Consider the following 20,247-nt stretch of genomic DNA (forward strand, 5'->3'; position numbering starts at 1 on the left):
TTCAGTCCTCTGTAGGTTGATCATTTTCATTTCCATCAAATGATGGGGCATCCTTACGTTCCTAACACATTACCCCGTCCATGTCAGTATAGAGATCCAGCAGGAGATTTTTCCCCATTGAGATCTGATGTGTTTTCAAAGTGTTCATTTAATTTTTTAGAGCAATGTATATATATATATATATATATATATATATATATATATATATATATAAAGTATGCATATAACCTTGAACCAGTTCATCCCAGGGAATTGATCCCCAAAATAGGCCAATGTTAGTCATATCAGATGCTACCATTTTGTCTATGGATACCTTTACCAGAATATGTGTAATGTAATTATTGGACCATCACTTTAATTTTTGTATTGCTCAGCCACTCTGTATCTAAGGAAATGTCATCAGGTACTACCTGGGGATCATTCTTCTTTTCCCTCTAATCTTTGCATAGTTACCAACTGTCCCTATGTTCCTGGGATTTCAGGATTTGTCCCTGGATATTTCCTTCTCAACAAAATGTTTCTGTTTGGATTTTGAAGATGAACTCCAGGCTGACATAAAATAACACCAACACATGCAGTTGTGTATTCATAATTATCTGTTTTCAGAGTTTATAATTTGCCTTTCCCTCTTGTCAATATACTAAGGAAATTATTACATAAAATACTTTTTTTTTTATTACATACCTTATTTTAGTCCCATCAATGTCATTACTGGATCTGTGAGCTTATCTATGCCATGCAGGCAGATCAAGGCTGGTGGGAGGGGCTGGCTCGATGCTGTACATAGCTTCTGAAAAACATCACAGCCTTCTGCCCAGTTCTCCTTTAAACAGCCCTCAGCCCTAATGCAAACTCTGGGGAGGAGTCATGCAAATATCAAAATGATTTGATAGGTGACTGTCAATCTGGAAGAGTGGACATTCCTAGGTAAGCATTTACATGCAGACTGGCCTGGGTAATGCCTGCTTGTGATACTGGGCTTTCATGACTGAGAGAACAGAGATCCAATGAATAAAAGGAGTGGGGCAGGAGAGGAAAGGGTTAGAACAGGGTGCTCAACCTGTGGCTTTTGGGCCACATGTGGCCCTTGCAACCCTCTGATGTGGCCCTCGGAGCCCTCTGATGTGGCCCTCGGAGCCCTCTGATGTGGCCCTTGATCTCAAACCAGAGAAGCGCACTTCTATTATTTCCTGCAGGTTTGGTGCGATTTCTGAGAGTACACCAAAACTCCTGAATGCAGGGGTTTTGGTGCGCTAACAGAAAGTGCATGACACCCACAAGATATAATAGAAGTCTATGGCAAAGCTCAACTAACCTGCAGGAAAGCTAGAGGTGCACTGCGCTGCACTCAAGGTGCGGGTAAACCACAGCGCATTGGTGTGAAAGCAGCCTTAAAGTAGACTCAGGACAAAAAGGGCTTGTTACATTTGTGGTTTGGAGGGGGGGGGGGGGGTGCGTTAAAACCCCATAGCTGAGACATGTTTTTACCACACACCCCCAGTGGTGTAGCATCAGGGGTTGCAATGGTAACCCCACCCCATGCTCCAGGTGGCCCATGCGGCCTCCCTGTCATATTCTGTTCTACATTTGGACAAGAGGGGAGACAGGGACGCCATATACAGGAACCAATCCTTCCATTTTCCTGTTGCAACCAAAATGGTTTGAAATTCTGAACCGTTTCATTTTATTGTGGCCCGCAACACACTTAAGTGGCCCTTGCTCTTCAAAAGGTTGTACACCCCTGGGCTAGATGATGCTGGTTGCCCTGCAGCCAGGAAATGAAGCAGGCTCTGTTTGACATGCTGCAGCTTCTAATGCACATTGTGAGAAGTTCACAGTGTGCAGTGAAATCAGAAAGGAAGTTATTTCAGTCCAGAAGAGAAGCCAGTTAAAAAAAGTTAAAAAAATAAAAATTGTGAAGAAATATATACAGCTGTTTCTAACCCTGCCCATTTTCTGTAGTGATTATGCAGGATGACTTTACGTTTGATTTTTCCTTCTATGGGTCCAGGAACTCTGATGGAGAGGCAAAAAAACAAAGTTTACCTGTCGATAAATGGCTGGATGGGAGCGCTGCTGATGCGGGTGGAAGTTTCTAAACGTTCCCCCGCATCCACTGCCTGTGCGCACTCCCTGGGAGTGCGCAGCACCGCGATTGCTGATCACTGTGCAGGACCTCTGTGTGAGGTCCCGATTCATGTGATCACTGATTGGCCAATCAGGGATCACATGAACAGTAGTAAACAAGATGTCACTTCCTGACATCATTGCGTACTGCTTGTGAAATCTGTGAATGATCACAGAGGTCACATGGTACAAGGCTATTCACAACTGCCTTGTACCATGTGACAAGCTGTGACCAATCACAGCTCTCACAGTAGTTCTCAATGGCTGCAGGAATGCAGCCAGATAGGAGAACTTATTGCTTTTACAGCATTTATGGGTATAAAAGCAATCAGTGTAAAAAAAGGAAAAAAAAAAATCTTCATCACCCCCCACAAGTAGTACATGGTGACATTATACTGCTAGGGTGACCGTATGTTAAAAAAAACAACAACCCATAATTAATAATATTAACAAAATAAAAGGAAAAAATATTTTGAAAAATTATAATTTTTGGTTATAAACTAATTTGTTTTTTTTTTTTACTAAAAAGATAGAGGAATACATTGTGGCCAAGATTTGTGAAGAAAGATTATTTATTTGCAAAATTTTGTAAGAAAATTTTTTCAAAATAGTTGGACTTTTTCATTTATATAGAAAAAAATTAAAAATCCCAGTGGTGAATAAATACCACCAAAATTTTTATCTGTCTCAAAAAAATGCTAAACAATTCATATGGGTACAGTGTTGCATGACCGCGCAATTGTCATTCAAAGTGTGATAGCGCTGAAAGCTGCAAATTGGCCTGGACAGGAAGGGGGTAAAATTGTCCAGACTTGAAGTGGTTAATTCGAACCCGTTTCGTTGTCTGCACTGCCTACTCTCTCTGTTTTTCTGTATCTGACATACTTATGTACATGTGTGCCGGGTTCTTGGTCCCCTGTGGAGCTCTGTGGTTCCTTCTGCCAATCCCTACCTTAGTATGGGACACATTGCTAAAGGGTAGAACCACAGCATTCAGCAGGGGACCAAGAATCTGACGCACGGTATACAGAAGAGTCATATACAGAAAATTATTGGCAGTGGAAGAGATCAAAGATCTGCAGTGCACACACTGAAACTATTGTTTTACAGACACTTTGTGCCTTTTTTTTTTTTTTTTTTAGTTGTGATAAAAAAGAACTATGCAAAAAATGGTAAAAAAATGACATACATGATGCAGTCTGTCAATAGTAATGACAGTCCCCCCAAAATATCATTGCATCTGTTGATCCTACCAGCAGATATGTTCCTTTTCAACTTCCTTCAGCAAGATAACAACATTGTTCATTCTGCAATGAAATAACTGTAGTGTTGTCATCCTGTGGACCTGTCCTTTTAGAAATTTGGGATGGATTTACTAAACACAAATAGACTGTGCACTTTGCAAGTGCAGTTGCTCCAGAGCTTAGTAAATGAGGTAAAGCTTCACTGTGCAAGGAATACCCAATCAGGTGCAAAGGAATAAAAAACAGCATTTTTGCTTGCACATGATTTGGTGATGGAAGTCAGCAGAGCTTCTGATCATTTTTCTCCTAGATTGTAAGCTCCCAGGATCAGGCCCTCCTAACCCTCTTGTATTGAACTGTCTCGTTGCTGTATTGTCTCCCTTTATATTGTAAAGTGCTGAGCAAACTGTTGGCGCTATATAAATCCTGTATAATAATAATAATTTACCAAGCCCTGGAGCAACTGCACTTGCAGAATGCACACTCCATTTGCCGTTAGTAAATCAACCCCAGGGTAAGCAACAAATAAATTAGATCTCAGCTGCAGCTAACACTTTTACACCCCAGTCACATCAGGTGCGACTTGGTATGTAATTTGCATGCCCTGTGACTTGCAAATCGCATGCCAAGTCGCACCCTATTGTCCGCAACTGGAGCGTTCATATCGGTGCGGTTCTGGCTTGGTCAGAGTCGCACCGATTCAAAAGTAGTACATGCACTACTTTTGGTGCGATTCGCATAGACATCTGTATCAGATGTCTTGCAAATCACACCTGAAATTGACTTTGAAATCGTGCAACTTCACTGTAAGTCGCACGATTTCAAAGTGGGGCTTGATGTGACCGGGGGGGTTAAAGCAATCAGAGCCACAGTTCTTTTGGAAAAAAGGTTATATAAATAAAAGGTCTGTTGGAAGCACCCCTTGGCAGTTTTGTATGGTGGTTGTTGTCCATACCCATGTTACTTTTGCCTAGTCTGCATAAAAAAAGAAGCTGAATACTATCATTACATGTGTTAACTCCATAGAGCTCCTTCACAGTAACGGCCAGAGGGCAGTAAAAACCGGCGGTTGAGGCGCAGTTTTACCACCCCTGACCACTCAGCTAAATTCTACCATTGCAGCCAGTAGGGGCTGTACACATACCATGGCCATGGCGATTTTAGCTTAGCATGCAGAGTTTTAGGCCTCATGTACACGGGATGTTTTGAAAACTCTCCTAGAAGCTAGAGAAAACACCTGACGCTTGTCAAAGTGTCTAAGCGTTTCGGCATGCTTACAGACGTCAATAGCTTGGGTGTTTATTCATTTAATTGGCCAGAATAATAATTTTAGTCTGGCCATTGAAATTAATGCTCAGGAGCTTAACCACTTCCAGTCCGGACACTTTCACCCCCTTCCTGTCCAGGGCAATTTTCAGCTTTCAGTGCTGTCACACTTTGAATGACAATTGCGCGGTCATGCAACATTGTACCCATATGAATTTTTTACCATTTTTTTGAGACAGATAAAGCTTTATTTTGGTGGCATTTATTAACTGCTGAGATTTTTATTTTTTTTGCTATGTAAATGAAAAAGTCCAAAATTTTTGAAAAAAGTGTTTTTAAATCTTGGCCAAAATGTATTCTGTTATCTTTTTAGTAAAAAAAAAATAAGCCAAATTAGTTTATAACCAAAAATTATAATTTTTAAACATTTTTTTTACAATTTTATTTTTTTTATTATTTATGTTTTTTTTTTTTTTTTTACATACTGTCACCCTAGCAGTACAGTGTCACTGATTGCTTTTACACCCATAAAGGCTGTAAAAGCAATCATTTCTCTTTCTCTCTGGCTGCATTCTTGCAGCCATTGAGAACTACTGAGTGAGCTGTGATTGGTCACAGCTTGTCACATGGTACAAGGCTGTTGTGAATAGCCTTGTACCATGTGACCTCTGTGATCATTCACAGATTTCACATGTAGTAAGCAATGATGTCACAAGTGACATCTTGCTTACTACTTTGCATGTGATCACTGATTGGCCAATCTGTGATCACATGATCGGGACCTTATACAGAGGTCCCGTCCGATGATCGGTGTTTCACTGTGTCCGGAGGACACAGCGGGCACCGGATCGCGGTGCTGCGCGCTCCCAGAGAGTGTGCAGAAGCAGGGTGTGGGGAGGCTGTTTATAAACGGCAATTGTTTCCCAAGCAAAATACACACGTGATTTGCATGTCCGGGTAGGGGACGCACACGTGCTTCCCTGCCCGAGCCGCTTTTGGTGGCTAGGGATGTCAACCACCGGGTTCTGGCCTGTGATTCCAAGACGCCAATCGGCGAACGTCAGGGAAAGCTGACAGGGGAGAGACCTGTGCGTAAACAACAAAACTCTCTCTTCTGTCAGAAAGGACATGCTGCTTTCTATCTCTCTGCACAGCATGTCTCCCTAGCAAAACACAACACAGTGCACACAGTAAAACCCACACAGTTAACCCTTTGATTGCCCCAGATGTTAACCCCTTCCTGCCCAGTGTCATTAGTACAGTGTCAGTGCTTTTTATTAGAACTGATCACTGTATTAGTGTCACTGGGGATGTCAGTAGTAGTCAGTCAGTTCCCACCCAGTGTCAGAATGCCCGCCGCAGTCCCGCTATAAGTCACTGATCGCCGCCATTACTAGTATAAAAAAAAATCCAGTACATAGACTGCCATTTGTAGACGTTATAACTTTCACGTAAAGCCATTAATTTACACATGTTGGAATTTTTTTTAGCAAAAACATGCAGCAGAATACATTTTGGCCTAAATTCATGATGAAATTTGATTTCTTACATTTTTTACTGGACATGTTTTATAGCAAAAATTAAAAAAAACATTTTTTTTTTTAAATTTTTGGTCTTTTTTTGTTTATAGCGCCAAAAATAAAAATGCAGAGGTGATCAAATACTACCGAAAGAAAGCTCTATTTATGGGAAAAAAGGACATCAATGTAATTTATATACAGCATTGCATGACCGCGCATCTGTCAGTTAAAGTGACGCAGTGCCGTATCGCACAAAAAGGCCTGGTCAGGAAGGGGGGTAAATCCTCTGGAGGGCATGTGGTTAATACAAATTCCCCCTTGGCATTTAAAAAAACCCAGACATTTAGGAGGCAGCTGGATCACCTTTTGAATACCTGGCAGCTGTTGCTCTGCCACCCTCTGAAAAGCAATCAATTGCAGATCGCTTTTCAGATCACAGCAGATACTGCCTCGCATGTAAAAGATCCCACACGGTTACCAGAACACCATATTGTGCAGGATAGTGGGCCTACTGAGTTTCTTTACATTTTGCACACAAAACATACTGGTGTGCATTGTGTAGGGGCAGTGAAGGGATTTTTTTTAAAAATACATTTCACTGTTGGCTTTTTTCCTCTTTTATGTAACTTTATTCAACTCTATTCACTGCAGTGCAACATTCAGGGGTGCAGAGACACATAGTGAGGTGCAGTGCATCGCGTAGGAATGCGGCAAGTCCAGGGGCGGACTGTCCATTTGGAAACTCGGGCACTGCCCGAGGGCCCCGGGGTCAGTAGGGGGCCCCATGAGATGCCCCTGGTACCTTTTTCATAGGCTTTTTTGAGTTTGGGCAAGGACACAGTGGCCCCATAGTCCCCTATTGCCCGGGGGCCCCATGAGTTGTCAGTCCGCCCCTGGACAAGTCTGCATATTTACACAATGTAGTGCAATCCACCTCAGCAGGCCAGGGACAAGGCGTGGGCAGGGGGGCAGCTGCAACCATAAAACAAACAGAGGGCATACCAGCCTAGTGCATTATCCTAAGATATCCTTTATGCCCCGCACACATAAGAAAATTGTACAAAAATTTTCGCAGAACCACTGATCGAACGATTTTATCTTCGTTGATGAGCAGGATATTTTAACCGATAACAATATTGTGAATGAAAAAATCCGGTTGAACAACAATGAAATGTTGCAGTTTCTATGCGGTGGTATGACGGTTGTACGAAAAAAATCTATCAAGCGTTATCACTCATGAGCGGAAACAGAAGATGACCCGGATGTTTATGTCCAAGGAATCTTCAAAAACACGAACGAAAAATCCAAATGTTAAAAGTAGATTGGCCTAATGAGATCATGAAACCAGAATTCTGCAGATTATATTTTATGTATCACTATTTATGTATATAGGTCATGTAATAAACGATATTATACTCATTGCTGGTAATTGTTGTGTATATCGCTCGTTCTGGGCGGAAGGGCGTGGCTACAAGGTCACACGCACACCGCATCACTTCTACTTGTACGGAAGACATCAACACTACGCATTGCCCGACGAACGTTTTTTCTTTAGATTGGTTAATGTGAGCCACGATTTCGACCAACGAACGAACGCCTCTCGGTTGTCGGATGGCCGATCGGTCGATTTTCTGTGCGAGGTCCCGATCATGTGATCCCTGATTGGCCAATCAGTGATCACATGCAACGTAGTAAGCAAGATGTCACTTGTGACATCATTGCTTACTACGTGTGAAATCTGTGAATGATCACAGAGGTCACATGGTACAAGGCTATTCACAACAGCCTTGTACCATGTGACAAGCTGTGACCAATCACAGCTCACTCAGTAGTTCTCAATGGCTACAAGAAATCAGACAGAGAGGAGTGAATAAATACCACCAAAATAAAGATTTATCTGTCTAAAAAAAATGCTAAAAAATTCATATGGGTACAGTGTTGCATGACCGCGCAATTGTCATTCAAAGTGTGATAGCGCTGAAAGCTAAAAATTGGCCTGGACAGGAAGGGGGGGAAAGTGTCCGGACTTGAAGTGGTTAAGAGGGACAGCTGCCCTGGGCACAGAGGAGCAAGCAGGCAGAGAATGGACATAGGGCAGTAAACCCATTCTACTGCATGCATTATTATTGTAGGAGGAGGTGCAGTTCCGAATGCTTGCCCTGGGTGCAGGATTAACAAATCCCAGTACTGCACATCAGTATGGTGTAATGGTGTGATCAATTGTTTTCTATGTGCCCTTGCATTGAGCCTGCGTGGATCTATGCAGAATAACACAGCTCAATGGACACAGTGCAAACAAGCCCTAAACCCAGCTACACATGAGTTGAAGTTCGGTTGCTTCAGCAGGGACTGGACAAATTTAATCCATGTACAGGCAGGGAGGTTGTACAGAAGTTGATCTGCTGAATAACTTCTGTACAACTGCCTTGTTGGATTTTTCCTGCTCGATCAGCACCACCGACTATATCCTGCAATACTGATCTGTATGCCTGCTGCCAAAATACAATAGTTCAGTAGGGAGGATTCCCCCATCCACTTCAAATGTGTAGATGGGGAAATTGAGCCCTAAAGCCAGCCATACATGGGTTGAAGTTCGGTTGCTTCCGCAGGGAACAAGCCATAAAGCCAACCATACATGGGTTGAAGTTCGGTCGCTTCAGCAGGGACTGGACAAATTTAATCCATGTACAGGCAGGGAGGTTGTACAGAAGTCGATCTACTGAATGACTTCTGTATAACTGCCCTGTTGGATTTTTTCTGCTTGATCAGCACCGCTGACTATATCCTGCAATACTGATCTGTCTCCCTGCTGTCAAAATACAATAGTTCAGTAGGGAGGAGTCCCCCATCCACTTCAAATGTGTAGATGGGGGAATCGAACCCTAAAGCCAGCCATACATGGGTTGAAGTTCAGTTGCTTCAGCAGGGAACAAGCCATAAAACCAGCCATACATGGGTTGAAGTTCGGTTGTTTCAGCAGGGACTGGACGAATTTAATCCATGTACAGGCAGGGAAGTTGTACAGAAGTTGATCTGCTGAATGACTTCTGTACAACTGCCTTGTTGGATTTTTCCTGCTCGATCAGCACCGCCAACTATATCCTGCAATACTGATCTGTTTGCCTGCTGCCAAAATACAATAGTTCAGTAGGGAGGATTCCCCCCATCCACTTCAAATGTGTAGATGGGGAAATTGAGCCCTAAAGCCAGCCATACATGGGTTGAAGTTCGGTCGCTTCAGCAGGGACTGGATGAATTTATTCCATGTACAGGCAGGGCGGTTGTACAGAAGTCGATCTACTGAATGACTTCTGTATAACTGCCCCGTTGGATTTTTTCTGCTTGATCAGCACCGCCGACTATATCCTGCAATACTGATCTGTATGCCTGCTGCCAATATACAATAGCTCAGTAGGGAGGATTCCCCCATCCACTTCAAATGTGTAGATGGGGGAATCGAGCCCTAAAGCCAGCCATACATGGGTTGAAGTTTGGTTCCTTCCGCAGGGAACAAGCCATAAAGCCAGCCATACACGAGTTGAAGTTCGGTCGTTTCAGCAGGGACTGGACGAATTTAATCCATGTACAGGCAGGGAGGTTGTACAGAAGTCGATCTACTGAATGACTTTTGTATAACTGTCCTGTTGGATTTTTTCTGCTTGATCAGCACCGCCGACTATAGCCTGCAATACTGATCTGTCTCTCTGCTGTCAAAATACAATAGCTCAGTAGGGAGGATTCCACCATCCACTTCAAATGTGTAGATGGGGGAATCGAGCCAGTTTTCCTCAGTCAACCTGCTGGTTGAATGAAGAAACAGTCTAATCTATGGGCAGCCTTAATTACACACGGCTTGTCACAAATTCCCCCCATAAACCCGTTTCAGGATGTAGAAATGATGTATCTTGCCCCCCTAATCATCCAGTATATCAAGGAAACTTCTTCTAGATCTCTGTTCTTCTCCTATTCCCAGATCCTTCTTCCCTGCTGTGTGCACAGCCAAAGTTAACAATGGCAGTCACAAGACGTCGGAGGATTAATAGAGAATTGTGATCACTGGCCTGTAAAGATCGGACCTGTACAGATAAGTGACAGTGAGCAGACTCAGAACAGGGGTAGTAGGGTAGTAATAAGAAAGGGGTACTTACCGGGTAGTTGGTGGCTCCGTTACCTCCGGAGTGCGATTCTCTGGCAGGCTGGACCTCTCTGGAATCTGTGACTCACTCAGATTTCTCCTGGAGACTGAACTGTACTGAACACCTGAGTCAGAACTCCTGGGAGCTCCCTGCTGGGAGGAACGGTGTGCATACATCAGTGAATGTGTGTGCGTCTGAGAAAAATCTAATGTTAGACATTTGAAACTCTCTGCTTGGTGCTGTGCGTGATTTTAAAGTGCCATGTTCCAGGGCCGGATCCAGGGGGGTGATAGGGTGGACTGTGCTCCCCCAGATTTTAGTTGTGCCCCCCTAGGTCTCTAAGAATGCATCCGCCGATCCATGTCTGATTGGGGCAATTGTTGTAAGGAAACACTCTGATGTGGATAGTTGATGCAGGGGGCACTCTGATTAGAACAATCCGTGTAAGGGGCAGTGTGATGGGATTTACCTGATGTAATGGGGCACTTTAATGGGGACACTTGACGTAAGGAGGCACTCTAATGGGGACACCTGATGTAAGGGAGCACTCTGATGGGGACACCTGATGTACGGAAGCACTCTGATGGGGACACCTGATGTAAGGGGGCACTCTGATGGGGACACCTGATGTAAAGGAGAACTCTGGTGGGGACACCTGATGTAAAGGAGCACTCTGGTGGGGACCCTGATGTAAGGGAGCACTCTGACGGGAACCCTGATGTAAGGGAGCACTCTTATGTGGACACCTGATGTAAAAGAGCACTCTGATGGGAACACTTGATGTAAGGGAGTACTCTGGTGGGGACCCTGGTGTAAGGGAGCACTCTGGTGGGGACCCTGATGTAAGGGAGCACTCTGATGGGAACACTTGATGTAAGGGAACACTCTGATGGGGACCCTGATGTAAGGGAGCAATCTGGTGGGGACCCTGATGTAAGGGAGCACTCTGTTGGGAACACTTGATCTAAGGGAGCACTTTGGTGGGGACCCTGATGGAAGGGAGCACTCTGATGGGAACACTTGATGTAAGGGAGCACTCTGATGGGGACACTTGATGTAAGGGAGCACTCTGATGGGGACACCTGATGTAAGGGAGCACTCTGGTGGGAAAACTTGATGTAAGGGAGCAGTCTGGTGGGGACCCTGATGGAAGGGAGCTCTGTGGTGGGGACCCTGATAGAAGGGTGCATTCTGATAGGAACACTTGATGTAAGGGAGCACTCTGGTGGGGACCCTGATGGAAGGGAGCACTCTGGTGGGGACCCTGATGGAAGGGAGCACTCTGATGGAAACACTTGATGTAAGGGAGCACTCTGGTGGGGACCCTGATAGAAGGGAGCACTCTGGTGGGGACCCTGATGGAAGGGAGCACTGTGATAGGGACACCTGATTTAAAGGACTACTGTGGTGGGCACCCTGATGTAAGAGGGAATTGTGATGGGCACCCTGATTAGAAGGGGGCACCCTGATGGGGACCTGATGTAAAGCAGTACTTTGTTGCATCCTTATGATGTATGAGGGACTCTGATGAGGACTTCTGATGTAAGGGGAGACTCTGATAGGGATACCTGACATAAGGGTGCACAGGTTCTGTTTGATCACCGTAATCTAATGATTGCCTAATATATACTAGTGTTTCCCAGGTTGTGACACTGTGTGTGTGACAGACTGTTAGTGACTCACCCACAGTGTTTTTCACTGTACCCCCATATCATATAAGCTAGATCCAGCCCTGCCATGTTCACATTTTAAGGCCTTGTTCATTTGGTCGGCAGAGGGCGGTGAAAACAGGCGACTGATCCATTGCCGGTGGACAGGACTAGACACTAGACATGCACACTGCACACTATAATATGTCTAAGGCGCCTAACAGTGCCACCTATTAGTGCTGCCTTTCAGTACCCATCAGTGATGCCTGTCAATGCCCATCAGTGCCACCTACCAGTGCCTCCTCATCAGTGCCACCTATCAGTGCCCATCAGTGCAGCCTATCAGTGCCCATCACTGCAGCCTCATTAGCGCACATCAGTGAAGGAGAAAAATCACTTATTTACAAAATTTTATAAAAAAAACTAAGAAAAAACTTTTCAGTTGTTTTCAGTTTGTTTAGCAAAAAAATTAAAAACCCACCAAAAGAAAGCTCTATCTGTTTCAAAAAAATTATAAAAATTTCATATGGGTACAGTGTTGCATGACTGTGCAATTGTCATTCAAAGTATGACAGCACTGAAGGCCAAGCAGTTACCGTGAAGCAGGCCATGGCCTAATACCGGTGTTGTTGGAATAAACTGCAGGTGGCTATGTAGGGGACTGGTTGCTACGGAAACCACCCAGGCCTAGCAGTTACCATGGGGCCCAGTCAGACACCAATGTTGTTAGTAATGGCAGACTGCTGTACTACTGTGTAGGGGTCCGATTGCTATGGAAACCACCCAAGCCAAGCAGTTACCGTGGGGTACAGTCAGATACCAGTGTGGCAGATTGCTGTGTAGGGGTCTGGTTGTTATGGAAACCATCTGGGCCAAGCAGGTACCGTAAGGCCTAATACCTTTGTATCAAAAGAAACTCTAATTACAAAGTGATCTGTATTACCCATTATGCTGTGAATGTAATAACAAAATGTCTTTACAAACAGTAAGAGATTTTCGGACATTTATCTAATTGCTGAAGACCGCAGTATACATCCTCCCCCAGTGACACCAGGACAAGAAATGAACCAGTGTGGGTGTCACTGGAACAGGAAGACAGTGCACAATAAACACATGACATATTCCACACTTTGATCTTTTTTTTCTGAATTTTTCCCCATCAGAGGCTGCAAAGCATCTCAAATTGACCGCCATATTGACCGCCATATTGAGATCCTTTGCTCTGCAGAGGACAGGATGCATGTGGAGCTCAGGCCTTATAGTGAACTTACATGTATTTCATCATTGGCATTACCCCGGTAACTACTATTTCATGTTATATCATGACACCACGGTCCACAAATACAGTACATTTAGGATGTAGGAACCAAACTCCATCCTATGTGCAGCATCCTATGCAGTCTAAGCATGTTCCCCCATGGCTACGGTGGCCCCTCATCCCTTTAGAACCGAACACATATTAGTGACACAGGTTCTGGGGCTGATTAAGGTGGGAATTAAACTCACTTGGTGCCTGATCTGCATTAAATCAGCCCCAGAACCCGTGTCATTAATATGTGTTCGGTTCTAAAGGGGTGAGGTGGCAACCCTGCCCGTGGCCCCTTACTTTACCACCCCTGGGGTCCCTCCGCTCTGTCCTACCTACTGCTACCGAAGGTCAATATGCCGGCTGAATTATCAACTGCCAGAAGTGCTTTGGGCGGCTAGAGGTTCCGGTGTCTGAATAATGGGGTGGGGCTTAGTGATGGGTGGGGTGTGGCTTAATGATGGAGAGGCAGGGCTTAATCCCCATCGGCATGCACAGCCTGGGCGTAGGATCCAAGGGTGCTCCAGGGGGGACACAGGGCTTGATCTATAGATATATAAAGCAGAACTAAACCCTTCTATCCTTTACTTCCAAGGAAGCTGCCATCTTAGCAGTTGCCATGGTGCTGCACACGTGATCAGTTATGACGCCAGCCATTAGATGGGTTGACAGTTCAGTTGAGAGCACAAGCAACTGTGACAGTTATCATTCACAGAATGCCTTATTTGCACTTTTAATACAGGTTCAGGGGCGGACTGACCATTTGGAAACTCGGGCACTGCCCGAGGGCCCGGGGTCAGTAGGGGGCCCCATGAGATGCCCCTGGTACCTTTTTCATAGGTTTTTTTGAGTTTGGGCAAGGACACAGGGGCCCCATGATCCCCTATTGCCCGGGGGCCCCATGAGTTGTCAGTCCACCACTGTACAGGTTTCCCCCACTCCAAGACTGTTGGAAAGTAGTTCAGGCCAGGTTCGGCCTAGGCTCACCACACAGGTTACAATCTGACTGTACAATCCCCTTTAGTCTAGGTCAGGGGCAGACTGATCATTTGGAAACTCGGGCACCGCCCGAGGGCCCAGGGTCAGTATGGGGCCCCATGAGATGCCCCTGGTACCTTTTTCATAGGCTTTTTTGAGTTTGGGCGAGGACACAGGGGCCCCATGATCCCCTATTGCCCGGGGGCCCCATGAGTTGTCAGTCCACCCCTGGTCTAGGTTCACACCTAAGTGTTTTCCGCAGATTTTTGCGTTTTGCAGAAACACACAGCAGTCCATTTAACATAATAATACAAAATATAAAAAAAAATGCAGCGCTAATCACAAAAACAAAAATTCCAATAAAACATAAAAAGTTCCAATTTATAAAAGTCCCAAACAAATTCCCACGATCCACCATCACCAGGACACCCAAATGGTTCAGCCTCTTACCAGAAATTCTGACCGAATTACACCAGCCAATATAGACAACTCCAATGGGAGATGAACAGATGAATCATGGAATCAGTAGTCCTCATCCAGGTTGATATCAATCTTTCCCTTTAACCTCTTCACGCCGGAACAAATGTGCAGGATCCCGGCATCTGGGACTTTGTGTGCAATTAAGAAAAACATATGCGCCCTGCGCGCTGCCAGCACACATGTCCAGTACTCACGGAAAGGTCCCGATCTCCTCTTTCGATCGGGACCTTATGTGACCGCCGTGACGGCGAATCACGGCAGTCACACGACCCTAAAACCCTGCCCCGCCTCCCGGCTTCTGAAACCCTTAAAGGGCTGGGAGGCGGCGGCGCCAAAGGGTTAAGGATCTGAAGTTGGTCCTAAAAGAATACTCTCGTCCAATATTTAAGTAAAAGATAAAAGAAAAAAGCCACTCATAGTGTAGTATTTGAGTAATAAATGCACCCTGTTTAATTTCAAGTTACTCGTACATTGTTATGGATGGTTACCAGCATTTGTATTAAGTTTCCAACCAAGAAAATGGCCGCCGTCACTCCAAAATGTGCTGACGTCACACGCCCAAGCTCCAGCCGACGCGTTTCATCATCCAATTGAAGTGGTTTTTTATATTTTGTATTATTATGTTTATTGTCTAATGAGCGAGCTGCTTTTCTATGTTATTTGTCTAGTTTAGTTACCTAAGCACAGGCTTTTTGTTTTTTTGAGTCCATTTAACATGATTTCCTATGGGACACGTTCACATCTCTGCGTTTTCACCCGGTGAGTTTTTTTTAAATGGTCAGGGACTTTTGCAAATGCAAAACGTTGCGTTTTTGGTTCAATAGACTTCAATGGAAACGCTGCAGAAATGCAGTAGTGCATTTTTGACATATTTTTAATGTGTTTTATTCTGCCCAGCAACAAGTTGAAAAAAACCCCCGCAAAACACGTCAAAAATGCATGTGCAAAAACGCACTGCAGAAACGGAACAAACGCAAACTGCATAGATGTGAACCTAGCCTTAGATCTGCTATGAAGTGCCTGATTGGATACCAATTGATTACATTGATTACATAGGTTTCCATATTACATAGATTTGGTAAATCTAAAGTTGATCGCACAAAGATTCTACGGACCGAATATAATGTGTAAGGTGACCCTTACTTTAGGGCTCATTCACACCATCCTCGCCAGGCTGCTTTTTTGTGACAGTTCAATAATGTTTAACCACTTGCAGACCACACTCCCGCAATCTACTGCAGAAGGGCAGCCGCACAGGCAAAGCGACGTACCCATACGTCGCTGCCTGCTTTTGGGTATGGGGGATCGCATGCGTAGCCTCCCCCCTTCCACCGCTGGCATCCGCTGTGATTGGCTGTGTCCAATCACAGCCCAGAGCTCTGTGCTGACAATCAACACAGAGCTCTGAAAAGAGGGAATTATCTCTCTGCTTCTCGTCTCGGCAAAGCAGGGATGAGAAACTAATAGATCACAAGAAAAAAGCAGCACCTTTTACACATAGTTGGGCACACATTTAACCCCTTAAACACCCTACATGTTAACCCCTTCTTAGCCAGTGACAGTGTATAGCAGGGGTGTCAAACTGGCGGCCCTCCAGCTGTTGCGAAACTACAAGTTCCATCATGCTTCTGCCTTTGGGAGTCATGCTTGTAACTGTCAATCTGGCAATGCCTCATGGGACTTGTAGTTTGGCAACAGCTTGAGTGCCCCCAGTTTGACACCTGTGGTTTATAGTATGATCACTGATCACTGTATTAATGTCACTGGTAATTTCATTGGCAGTTAGTTCCCCCAGCGTCAGTTAGTTTTAGATTGCCCGCCGCACTTTTGCAAACCCACTATAAGTCCCTGATCACATTAGTAGTATTAAAAAAAATTCAGTATATATACCATAGTTTGTAGACACTATAACTTTAATATAAACCAATCAATATACACGGATTATTGTTTTATCAAAGACATGTAGCAGAATACATTTTGGCTTAAATTTTTGAAATTTGATTTTATTTTAAGTAGAACTATAGGCAAAACGTTTTTTTTCATTTTGGATAGAGTAAGGGAGGGTTATAACCCCTCTCAGATTTTTTTGCCATCTGTGTCCCATTGTGGAGATTTCCCTTCACTTCCTGTCCCATAGCTAAAACAGGAAGTGAGAAGAAATCCTTGCAAACTAAGGGAATTCCTTGGGGATCCCCAGGTCACCAGAACGGGTGTCCCTATTGGAAGACTTCCTCTCTTTTACTTTTCTGGGGACAACCCAAAATTTGGGATTTTTTATTTTGCTTTCACTTTCAATGATAATGGTAAATAGGACAGACAGAGAGGATGAAATTCACTAACGGGGGCACAGACAGCAATAGAAAAAGACCAGTGTTCTAATCCCTTTCCACTCTATCCAAAGTTAAAAAGAAAGTTTTCCCTATAGTTATACTTTTTTTTTTTTATAGGATATGTATTGTAGCAGAAAGTAAAAAATACTGTTGGTTTTTGTTTTCAACATTTTCGGTATTTTTTCATTTATATTGCAAAAAATAAAAAACCCAATGGTGATCAAATACCACCAAAAGAATGCTCTATTTGTGTGAAAAAAATGGTATAAATTGTTTGAGTCCAGTTTTGCATGACTGCGCAATTACCAGTCAACTACTTCCTGTCCACCCTATAGCAGAAATACTGCTACAGGGTGGCACAATTGCGTATATATACGCGATTTTACATTTCTGGGTAGGGGGAGTGCGTGAGCTGCGGATGTCAATCACCGGGTCCTGGTTGATAATTACTCGCCAGCGCCTGGTGATTTCCGAATAGAGACCCACCATTGGTAATAGTTGGAGAAATGGTACACATTGGTGGTATAGTGCCTCATTGTTGGTGTCAATGAGAAGAATAGTGCCCCATCATTGGTGTCAGTGGGAGGAAGAGTGCCCCATCATTGGTGTCAGTGGGAGGAAGAGTGCCCCATCATTGGTGTCAGTGGGAGGAAGAGTGCCCCATCATTGGTGTCAGTGGGAGGAATAGTGCCCCATTATTGGTGTCAACGGGGGAATAGTACTCCATTTTTGGTATCAATGGAAGGAATAGTGCCCTATCATTGGTGTCCGTGGAAGAAATTATACCTCATTGTTGGTGTTATTGGATGGAATTGTGGCTCATATCAGTGATAGGAACAGTCCCCAAGGGCCGTCTAGCCTGATGGACCATTTCTTTGTTCTCTGAGCTGCTGACCATAGCAGCCGGCCTTCACCCAGGGGCGGACTGACCATTTGGAAACTCGGCCACTGCCCGAGGGCCCCGGGTCAGTAGGGGGCCCCATGAGATGCCCCTGGTACCTTTTTCGTAGGCTTTTTTGAGTTTGGGCAAGGACACAGGGGCCCCATGATCCCCTATTGTCCGGGGGCCCCATGAATTGTCAGTCTGCCCCTGGCTTCACCTATCTTTTATGGGAGACTAAAAGTGGCAAACCTATCATCTGCTATAGACAACGCCCAAAGGCAGTGGTGGTCAACTTCCTTGATACGTGGGCCTCAAGTGCGGTCTTTGACATCACCAAAGGGCCACACATAAAATTCAGTAGGAGTCTCAGTGTCAGCAGACACATGGCAGGATATAGTCAAAGATTCTAGGCATGATACAAGAGATGGTCAGGGAATGCAGACATGGTACAAGATGTAGCGCTCACCCCCGAAAGGACCCGCTGAGCAGTCCTCCAAACTAGTGCCGCAGCAGCCAAGGACACAGAAACTGTCACTCTTCTGGCTCAATGACTCAAGAGAGATGAGGGATACTCAAGTAGCACAAAATAGAATCATGAGGACACTATTCGCTTTCTCAAAGACTCTTAGCAAGTCCTTTCAGCTGCAACTAAGGGACTGAGCCACACTGGGACACCATAGAAAATGTCCAAATTTCAGCAAGCGCTGGCACTGATGCACAGGGAATAGTAGCAGCCCACAGTCACTAGCAATTTACACACAGGTCCCAATCCCAAGGATACTTGAATGCCTCCTTCCAATATCATCCAGAATTCCATACATTTCTCCCATGAACTCTCCAGAACAAATCCATAGTGAAATCCCGCAATCAGTTCCAGCAAAGAGAGGCCCTCCAGCTCTAACACAACTGGGACCTCGATGAACAGTTGAGCAGACCCCTAGCTCAAGGATAGCTGGGACCCCGATGTAGGAGCACAACTGGGCTGCCCAGAAGGGCAGTAACCCTTCAGGCTGGGACCTTCTCCTCCTTGACAAGAACACTGCTGCTCCAAGCCTCAACCTGTTTATACACCCCACCACCACCTACTGGGCACCCCACCCCCCACGTAAATACTGAGGCTGCCTATTTGACTTTCCCAGCCCACTACATTCCAGATCCTCCAAAAGGCAGAGGAAGTAGTCAAACCTGCAATCATTGATATCCAGTACAGTCCAAAACAATCACAAGCTGCTCCACTTTTTTTTAGGAGAACTAGAAGAACTAAATTTACCTAACCTAAGTAGCAGCCTATCTTATAGAGGTTCTACAAAGCAATGGCCAGAGATTGCAGATATAGTATAAGAGATGGTCAGAGACTGTGGACAGGATACAAGAGATGGTCAGAGATTGCAGACATGAAAGAAGAGATGGTCAGAGACCATGGATATAATACAATAGATGGTAGGAAATTGCAAACATGATACAAGAGATGTCAAAGACTGCAGACATGATACAAGAGATGGTCACAGACTGCAGACATGATACAAGAGATGGTCATAGACTGCAGACATGATACAAGAGATGGTCAGAGACTGCAGACATGATACAAATGATGGTCAAAGACTGAGGATATAATACAATAGATGGTAGGAGACTGCAGACATGATACAAGAGATGTCAGAGACTGCAGACATGATACAAGAGATGTCAGAGACTGCAGACATGATACAAGAGATGTCAGAAACTACAGACATGATACAGGAGATGTCAGAGACTACAGACATGATACAAGAGATGGTTAGAGACTGCAGACATGACAAGTGATGGTTAGAGACCGCAGACATGACCAGGGGCGGACTGACCATTCGAGCACTCGGGCACTGCCTGAGGGCCCGAGGTCAGTAGGGGGCCCCATGAAAGGCCCCTTGTACTTTTTTACAGGCTTTTTTGGGTGTGCTTTGAGTGTGGGCAAGGAAACAGGGGCCCCATGATTCCCTATTGTTTTGGGGCCCCATGAGTTGTCAGTCCACCCCTGGACATGATACAAGAGATGTCAGAGACTGCAGACATGATACAAGAGATGTCAGAGACTATAGATATGATACGAGAGATGGTTAGAGACTGCAGACATGACAAGTGATGGTTAGAGACTGCAGACATGACAAGTGATGGTCAGAGACTGCAGACATAATACAAGAGATGGTCAGAGACTACAGACATAATACAAGAGATGGTTAGAGACTGCAGACATGATACTAGAGATGGTCATAGACTGCAGACATGATACAAGAGATGGTCAGAGACTGCAGACATGATACAAGAGATGGCCAGAGACTGAGGACATGTTAC

The 20,247-nt window shown here is 44.7% G+C and overlaps 1 protein-coding gene across 2 annotated transcripts in view; it reads right to left on the reverse strand.

The window, feature by feature from the left end:
- Positions 1-10,410, reverse strand: part of LOC149436207 (tetraspanin-1-like) — a 48,760-nt gene extending 38,350 nt beyond the window's left edge. The window contains exon 1 of one of the 2 annotated variants that reach the window (XM_089661877.1): positions 10,306-10,410. The gene's annotated coding sequence lies outside the window, so the exon portion shown is untranslated. Of the gene's footprint in view, positions 1-684; positions 758-10,305 lie in introns of those variants that run through there. The other variant, XM_089661878.1, reaches the window with a different exon arrangement.
- Between the last annotated feature and the right edge of the window lie 9,837 nt (positions 10,411-20,247).

The sequence above is a fragment of the Staurois parvus genome, unplaced genomic scaffold (genome assembly GCF_062004578.1).
Source record: "Staurois parvus isolate SC_StPar_1 unplaced genomic scaffold, SC_StPar_1.0 ptg001400l, whole genome shotgun sequence".
Classification (NCBI taxonomy): Eukaryota; Metazoa; Chordata; class Amphibia; order Anura; family Ranidae; genus Staurois; species Staurois parvus.